Here is a 9417-nt window from a genome sequence, read left to right as displayed (position 1 = left end):
CAAGTCCAATTCCAGCATGATCTGTCTCATTGGTGGATAGACATTGTGTTTGAAAACTGCTTTGAATACATTGCTTGAATGAATGAATGGCTGTAAGATTGAATGAACAAAATCTTGAACTCCTGCTCATGTTTAGTTAGTTGTATGGCCATCTTACCCACTCAATAACTTCTCTTTCCTTACTCACTAGTTGAAGAAAGGTCAACAGCTCGTGGTGCTTGTAACAGGAACACTTTATTACTCTGATAATTTCTCATGTAGCTTCACTAAAATGGTATTAATAATGGCTTTAGCTTCAGCTATTCAAGATGAATAACTGTTGCACTGGTGTACAGCAATGTGGCTGCAGTTGACAATATTGTACTGCTAAGTTGCTTCAGTCGTGTCCGATTCTGTGTGACCCCATAGACAGCAGCCCACCAGGCTCCCCCGTCCCTGGGATTCTCCAGGCAAGAACACTGGAGTGGGTTGCCATTTCCTCCTCCAACGCATGAAAGTGAAAAGTGAAAGTGAAGTCGCTCAGTCGTGTCCGACCCTCAGTGACCCCATGGATTGCGACTCCATCCATGGGATTTTCCAGGGATGCCATTGTCTTCTCTGACAGTATTGTATTATGTACTTTGGATTTGCTAGGAAAATAAATCTTGGGTGTTCTTAATATAAAGAAGAAAGAAAAAATGGCTAAGGTGGAAAATGATGTCTGTGTTTATTAACTTGGCTGTGGTGAATGATTCACAGGGTCTATCAAGTCATCTGGTTGTACATCTTAAACCATAAATTTTTGTTTGCCAATTATACCACAGTAAGGTTGGAGGGGAAATGGATTTTAAAGAAATCCATAATATATTCAAGTATTTTTTATAAATCAAACTTATACAAATGGCAAAATTTAATAATTTTCAATTGATGGCCATGATGAGGGGTTTAATATGCCATTTTATTGATATTCCATGCATGTTTGAATTTTCTGTGGCAAAAGAAAGACAATTAGAACTGAAATTGTTTTTTCTTTTTTTCTTTGTTTTAGTTATCTGCCTTTCTGGTATTAGATCTTTCTCAGATAATGCGATGTACAAACTACATAATCAGTCCTCAGCTGATTTACAGTTTTCTTTAACATTCTGTACATTTTCTAGGCCTGTAAATTCTCAGCTACTAGTTCTACTTCAAAGATGAAGAAATTTCTTGCTGAAGTTGGAAGTCTAGCGACTTTCCCTTGTCAGGCTACCCCAGACTGTACTCTCCAGTCCCCACAACTATCTCAAGACCATAATTAGCCATCTTCAAACTGCCAAATATGTTCTTTCCCTTCAACTTCATCTCTCTTTTTTTTTTCTAACTAAGATGTTTTCAAACTTAGCATTTTTTATGCACATTAACTAATATGATATCTCAAAGAGATATTGAGAACCAGTATTGAATTGTACAGAGAAGACTAAATATGAAGTTGGGGAACCAGAGATCTAGATGCTTTGCTCATTAGCAAATCTATCTCAGATCAGCAACAAGAAATCCCTACTCTTTCTACTTCCTGCAGGGTTACTGTGAACCACAAAACTTGTGAATGCATTTTGTGAAAACTAAAACCTAAGGCAACATATTAATACAAATAAAAGTTTTTTGTTTTGTTTTTTTTTTCCCATTCATTGAACAGATGCTTAGTGAATGTCTTCTAAGTGCATGACTACTAGGCCATGAACAGAGCTTACAAACATGAGGGAAGTGTCATAAGAGCTTTATCTGCACATGTTTACTCATCTTAAATAGTTGAGTACTATAACTAAAAAGACAATAGCAAGTGCTGAAGAAGATGTAGAAAAATTAGAATCCTCATACTAGCTGGTGGGACTGGTATGTGGTACAGTTCCAAAGTTCAATATAACCCAACTATTCTACTCCTAAGTAGATAAATGAAACACATGTCTACATGAAAACTTACACACAAATGTCATAGTAGCACTATTTGCAAAAGCCAAAGTGTGTTTGGGTGAGGGGAAACAAGTTACATCAACTGATGAATGAATAAATAAAAAGTGGTGTTATATGCAATGGAATATTACTTTTCAAGATAGATATACTGGCTTACTTTACTCTGTATAATAGGCTCCAGGCAAAACCAATACAATACTGTAAAGTTAAAGAATAAAATAAAATTCAAAAAAATTAAAAAAAAAAGATAGATATATTGATTCCTACTAAAACATAGAAGAACACTGAATACATTATGCTGAACTAATGAATCCAGTCATTGACTCTAGTGAAGGTGATGAGACAACATGTAAGCAGAGATTCAGTCTTGTTGGACTTGATGATTCATTCCCAGACAAATCTCAGGGACACATGATGCAAATTTGTAACTGTGCAAACTATTCAGTATGTCAAAATTTTGTTCATATTTTTCCCCATGAGATGGCTCTAATAGTGCTTAATTGTCTTTAATTCCATTCAAAACAATTTTCTTAAATTGAATTTTTCTGCTTTATTGACTATGCCAAAGCCTTTGACTGTGTGGATCACAATCAACTGTGGAAAATTCTGAAAGAGATGGGGATACCAGACCACCTGACATGCCTCTTGAGAAATCTGTATGCAGGTCAGGAAGCAACAGTTAGAACTGGACATGGAATAACAGACTGGTTCCAAATGGGAAAAGGAGTACATCAAGGCTGTACATGGTCACCCTGCTTATTTAACTTCTATGCAGAGTACATCATGAGAAACACTGGACTGGAAGAAACACAAGCTGGAATCAAGATTGCCAGGAGAAATATCAGTAACCTCAGATATGCAGATGACACCACCCTTATGGCATAAAATGAAGAGGAACTAAAAAGCCTCTTGATGAAAGTGAAAGTGGAGAGTGAAAAAGTTGGCTTAAAGCTCAACATTCAGAAAACAAAGATCATGGCATCTGGTCCTATCACTTCATGGGAAATAGATGGGGAAACAGTGGAAACAGTGTCAAACTTTATTTTTGAGGGCTCCAAAATCACTTCAGATGGTAACTGCAGCCATGAAAATAAAAGACGCTTACTCCTTGGAAGGAAAGTTATGTCCAACCTAGATAGCATATTCAAAAGCAGAGACATTACTTTGCCAACAAAGGTTCGTCTAGTCAAGGCTATGGTTTTTCCTGTGGTCATGTATGGATGTGAGAGTTGGACTGTGAAGAAGGCTGAGCACCAAAGAATTGATGCTTTTGAACTGTGGTGTTGGAGAAGACCCTTGAAAGTCCTTTGAACTGCAAGGAGATCCAACCAGTCCATTCTGAAGGAGATCAGCCCTGGATTTCTTTGGAAGGAATGATGCTAAAGCTGAAACTCCAGTACTTTGGCCACCTCATGCGAAGAGTTGACTCATTGGAAAAGACTCTGATGCTGGGAGGGATTGGGGGCAGGAGGAGAAGGGGATGACAGAGGATGAGATGGCTGGATGGCATCACTGACTCGATGGACGTGAGTCTGAGTGAACTCCAGGAGTTGGTGATGGACAGGGAGGCCTGGCGTGCTGCGATTCATGGGGTTGCAAAGAATCGGACACGACTGGGCGACTGAACTGAACTGAACTGAATATCATCATGCATTTAAAAATCCTTATCAAAACTGCTGAATTTCTGTGTAGCCATTTTAATATTAAAGTGGATTAAAAAGCAACATTTTCAGCATGTTATGCTTTACCATTTCAGGAAAGATAAAAACATAACTGAAATTCAATAAAAAATTTTGTGCAGTGTATGGAGAAGGTCCTGTGACTAACTCAACATGTCAAAAGTGATTTGAAAAGTGTCATGCAAAGATTTCTCACTGGACTATGCTCCACAGTGGGTAGACCAGTTCAAATTGATAGAAATCAAATCAAGATATTAAGAACAATCAATGTTATACTACACAGGAGATAGCTAATATGCCTAAAATATCTAAATCAAGAATTGAAAATCATTTGCACCAGCTTTGTCATATTCATCTCTTTGATGTTTGGATTCCACATAAGTGAAAAAATTTCTTGACTATGCTTCTGCATGCAATTCTCTACTTAAACATAATGAAAATGTTCCATTTTTCAAAACAAATTTTGACAAATGATGAAAAGTGGATTCTGTATAAAAATGTGAAATGAAAGAAATCATGGGGCAAGTGAAATGAACCAACACCTACAACACCAAAGGCCAGTCTTCATCCAAAGAATGTGATGTTGTGTATATGGTGGGATTGGAGGGGAGTCCTCTAGTATGGGTTCCTTCTGAAAAACTAAATGATTATTTCCAACAAGCACTGCTCCCAGTTAGACTACTTGAAAGTAGCACTCGACAATAAGTGTCCAGAATTAGTCAAAAGAAAATGTGTGATCTTCCATCAGGGTACCACTAGACTGCATGTTTCCTTGATGACCAGGCAAAAGCTGTTAGAGCTTGGCTAGGAAGTTCTGATTCATTTGCTGTATTTACCAGGAATTGCATCCTTGGATTTCCATTTATTTTGTTCTTTTTTTTTTTTAATTTTAATTTTATTTTATTTTTAAACCTTACATAATTGTATTAGTTTTGCCAAATATCAAAATGAATCCGCCACAGGTATATATGTGTTCCCTATCCTGAACCCTCCTCCCTCCTCCCTCCCCATTCCATCCCTCTGGGTCATCCCAGTGCACCAGCCCCAAGCATCCAGTATCATGCATCGAACCTGGACTGGCAACTCGTTTCATACATGATATTTTACATGTTTCAATGCCATTCTCCCAAATCTTCCCACCCTCTCCCTCTCTCACAGAGTCCATAAGACTGTTCTATACATCAGTGTCTCTTTTGCTGTCTCGTACACAGGGTTATTGTTACCATCTTTCTAAATTCCATATATATGCGTTAGTATACTGTATTGGTGTTTTTCTTTCTGGCTTACTTCACTCTGTATAATAGGCTCCAGTTTCATCCACCTCATTAGAACTGATTCAAATGTATTCTTTTTAATGGCTGAATAATACTCCATTGTGTATATGTACCACAGCTTTCTTATCCATTCATCTGCTGATGGACATCTAGGTTGTATTTTGTTCTTTACAAAATTCTCTTAATGGAAAAAAATTTCAAATCCATAGAAGACTTAAAAAGGCACCCAGAACAGATCTTTGCTCAAAAAGGTACGTTTTGGGAGGATGGAATTATGAAGTTGCCTTAAAAATGGCAGAAAGTAATGAGTATCATGCACTGTCATCCATCTCTGCCTCTCACTCAACTGAACTGCCTATGGTTTCATTTCCATAAAAAAATAACATCTTTTTATTGTAATGGTACTTGTTTGTTTTCCATTTTCCTGCATTATTTAAAATAAATAGAAGAAAGAAAAATTAATATGTTAATATTTAGAAAGCAATTAATGCAAAGATGGAGTGAGAATGAAATAAACCAAATAAACTCTTTAGTACATATATTCCAAACAGATTATATAAAGTGCTGACATTTTGAAGAGTTATGTAAGAATTTTCATTAGAGAAATAAGATATATAGAAACAAACCAAAAGGAGAGAGGGAGAGAGAAGCCAAAGACTGAGCCCTGGGACCCTCCATCATTTGCAGGTAGAGACCCACTCGAGGAGACTGAAATGGGAGAGAAGGGCTTCTCAGGTGGCTCAATGGTAAAGAACCCATCTGCCAATGCTGAAGACATGGGTTCAGTCCCTGAGTTGGGAAGATCCCATGGAAACAGGAATGGCTACCCATTCCAGTTGTCTTGCCTGGAGAATTCTCATGGACAGAGGAGCCTGGCAGGCTGCAGCCCACGGGGTCACAAAGAGTCAGACACGACTGAATGACTGAACATGCATGCACATGCAGTCACAGAATTGCAGAAAAAGCTGGAACCTAGGCTTCTGTGATACTATTAAGACAGAAAAGTAACGATTGGATTTGGCAAAGTGGAGGGTTTGGGGACTGATTTTTTTTTTTAATTTATTTATTTTAACTGGAGGCTAGTTACTTTACAATATTGTAGTGGTTTTTGCCATACATTGACATAAATCAGCCATGGATGTACATGTGTTCCCCATCCTGAGCCCCCTCCCACCTCCCTCCTCATCCCATCCCTCAGGGTCATCCCAGTGCACTAGCTGAAGTTGAACGGTTCTATGAAGACCTACAAGACCTTTAAGAAATAACACCCAAAAGATATCCTTTTCATTATAGGGGACTGGAATGCAAGTGTAGGAAGTCAAGAAACACCTGGAGTAACAGGCAAATTTGTGTTGGAATACGGAATGAAGCACGGCAAAGACTAATAGAGTTTTGCCAAGAAAATGCACTGGTCAAAGCAAACACCCTCTTCCGACAACACAAGAGAAGACTCTACACGTGGACATCACCAGATAGGCAACATCAAAATCAGATTGATTATATTCTTTGCAGCCAAAAATGGAGATGCTATAGACAGTCAACAAAAACAAGACTGGGAGCTGACTGCTGCTCAGATCATGAACTCATTATTGCCAAATTCAGACTTAAATTGAAGAAAGTAGGGAAAACCACTAGACTATTCAGGTATGACTTAAATCCAATCCCTTGTGATTATACAGTGGATGTAAGAAACAGATTTAAGGGACTAGATCTGATAGAATGCCTGATGAACTATGGACGGAGGTTCATGACATTGTACAGGAGACAGGGATCAAGACCATCACCATGGAAAAGAAATGCAAAAAAGCAAAATGGCTGTCTGGGGAGGCCTTACAAATAGCTGTGAAAAGAAGAGAATCGAAAAGCAAAGGAGAAAAGGAAAGATATAAGCATCTGAATGCAGAGTTCCAAAGAATAGCAAGAAGAGATAAGAAAGCCTTCCTCAGCGATCAGTGCAAAGAAATAGAGGAAAACAACAGAATGGGAAAGACTAGAGATCTCTTCAAGAAAATTAGAGATACCAAGGGAACATTTCATGGAAAGATGGGCTCGATAAAGGACAGAAATGGTATGGACCTAACAGAAGCAGAAGAAATTAAGAAGAGGTGGCGAGAATACACAGAAGAACTTTACAAAGAAGATCTTCACGACCAAGATAATAATGATGGTGTGATCACTCACCTAGAGCTAGACATCCTGGAATGTGAAGTTAAGTGGGCCTTAGGAAGCATCACTACAAACAAAGCTAGTGGAGGTGATGGAATTCCAGTGGAGCTATTTCAAATCCTGAAAGATGATGCTGTGAAAGTGCTGCACTCAATATGCCAGCAAATTTGGAAAACTCAGCAGTGGCCAAAGGAAAAGGTCAGTTTTAATTCCAATCCCAAAGAAAGGCAATGCCAAAGAATGCTCAAACTATCACACAATTGCACTCATCTCACAAGCTAGTACAGTAATGCTCAAAATTCTCCAAGCTAGGCTTCAGCAATATGTGAACCGTGAACTTACTGATGTTCAACCTGGTTTTAGAAAAGGCAGACAAACCAGAGATCAAATTGCCAACATCTGCCAGATCAGGGAAAAAGCAAGAGAGTTCCAGAAAAACATCTATTTTTGTTTTATTGGCTATGCCAAAGCCTTTGACTGTGTGGATCACAATCAACTGTGGAAAATTCTGAAAGAGATGGGAATTCCAGACCACCTGACCTGCCTCTTGAGAAACCTATATGCAGGTCAGGAAGCAACAGTTAGAACTGGACATGGAACAACACACTGGTTCCAAATAGGAAAAGGAGTACGTCAAGGCTGTATATTGTCACCCTGCTTATTTAACTTCTATGCAGAGTACATCATGAGAAATGCTGGGCTGGAAGAAGCACAAGCTGGAATCAAGATTGCTGGGAGAAATATCAATAACCTCAGATATGCAGATGACACCACCCTTATGGCAGAAAGTAAAGAGGAACAAAAAAGCCTCTTGATGAAGGTGAAAGTGGAGAGTGAAAAAGTTGGCTTAAAGCTCAACATTCAGAAAACAAAGATCATACCATCTGGTCCCATCACTTCATGGCAAATAGATGGGGAAATAGTGGAAACAATGCCAGACTTTATTTTGGGGGGCTCCAAAATCACTGTAGATGGTGATTGCAGCCATGAAATTAAAAGACGCTTACACCTTGGAAGGAAAGTTATGACCAACCTAGATAGCATATTGAAAAGCAGAGACATTACTTTGCCAACAAAGGTCCATCTAGTCAAGGCTATGGTTTTTCCAGTCATCATACATGGTTATGAAAGTTGGACTGTGAAGAAAGCTGAGCGCTGAAGAATTGATGCTTTTGAACTGTGGTGTTGGAGAAGACTCTTGAGAGCCCCTTGGACTGCAAGGAGATCCAACCAGGCCATTCTAAAGAACAGTCTTGGATATTCTTTCAAAGGACTGATTCTAAAGCTGAAATCCAGTACTTTGGCCACCTCATGCAAATAGTTGACTGATTGGAAAAGACTCTGATGCTGGGAGGGATTGGGGGAAAGAGGAAAAGGGGATGACAGAGGATGAGATGGCTGGATGGCATCACCGACTCTATGGACGTGAGTTTGAGTGAACTCCGGGAGTTGGTGATGGACAGGGAGGCCTGGCGTGCTGTAGTTCATGGGTCGCAAAGGGTCGGACACGACTGAGCGACTGAACTGAACTGAACTGATTGGTCTCAAAGCCCATAATCATTCTGATGCTTTGGGCTGTTGACTTCAGTTATTATTTTAGAGCCACCAACAGTAAGTAAAGAAGTAATCATTGTATCAATATGTCTGATGTACTTGGTGCAATTTAGAATCAGGAGCACAGATGTATATAAAGACACTTTGATGGGGCAAATGGCTGCACCAGAGCAAGTTGAAGTGGCGTCACCTGAGTCATGTTGTGTAGAATAATTGGAACTCTGCTCTCCAAACCATCGAACCACGGCCAGTATGATCACAACAGCAGAAAAGTCAGCATTTACAGCAGAGACATGGATTTTTTTTAATTGTCCAGGTCAGGAAAACACAATTGTAAAGTATATTAAAGCTTAAAGGGCTAAAAATGGCACAGATTACCTAATAACATGCTGTAGAATAAATTTTTGATCAGAGTTATGTTCTTCAATCACATTTTACATGAGAACAGCTCTTACTTACCCACCTACCAACAGTATTTGCTGAGTACCTACTAGATGTCAGTCACTCACTACCTTATTTACAGGTAAAATGTAAACTATTAGCAGAAATGGAAGAAAGAATCTTGTTAGTTCTATTTTCAGCTTTCAAAAAAAATAAAAATGAGCTAAGAGTTGTAACTGTCTGTTCTACACTGGTTCACCACACCTGGACCACAGACTTTTTGAAGAGGTGGATAAGGACCATTTCCTGGGACTCAAGTGTCTACTCAACAGCCTGCCCACAGGAGTCATCGAAAGCACATGCCTGGTGAATGATGAGGGTATCACACCTCACCAGAAATAAGAGGGTGCTGGAACCTTTGAAAACATTTAATG

The sequence above is a fragment of the Bubalus kerabau genome, chromosome 12 (assembly GCF_029407905.1).
Source record: "Bubalus kerabau isolate K-KA32 ecotype Philippines breed swamp buffalo chromosome 12, PCC_UOA_SB_1v2, whole genome shotgun sequence".
Lineage (NCBI taxonomy): Eukaryota > Metazoa > Chordata > Mammalia > Artiodactyla > Bovidae > Bubalus > Bubalus kerabau.
Note: the sequence above shows the minus strand (reverse complement) of the source record.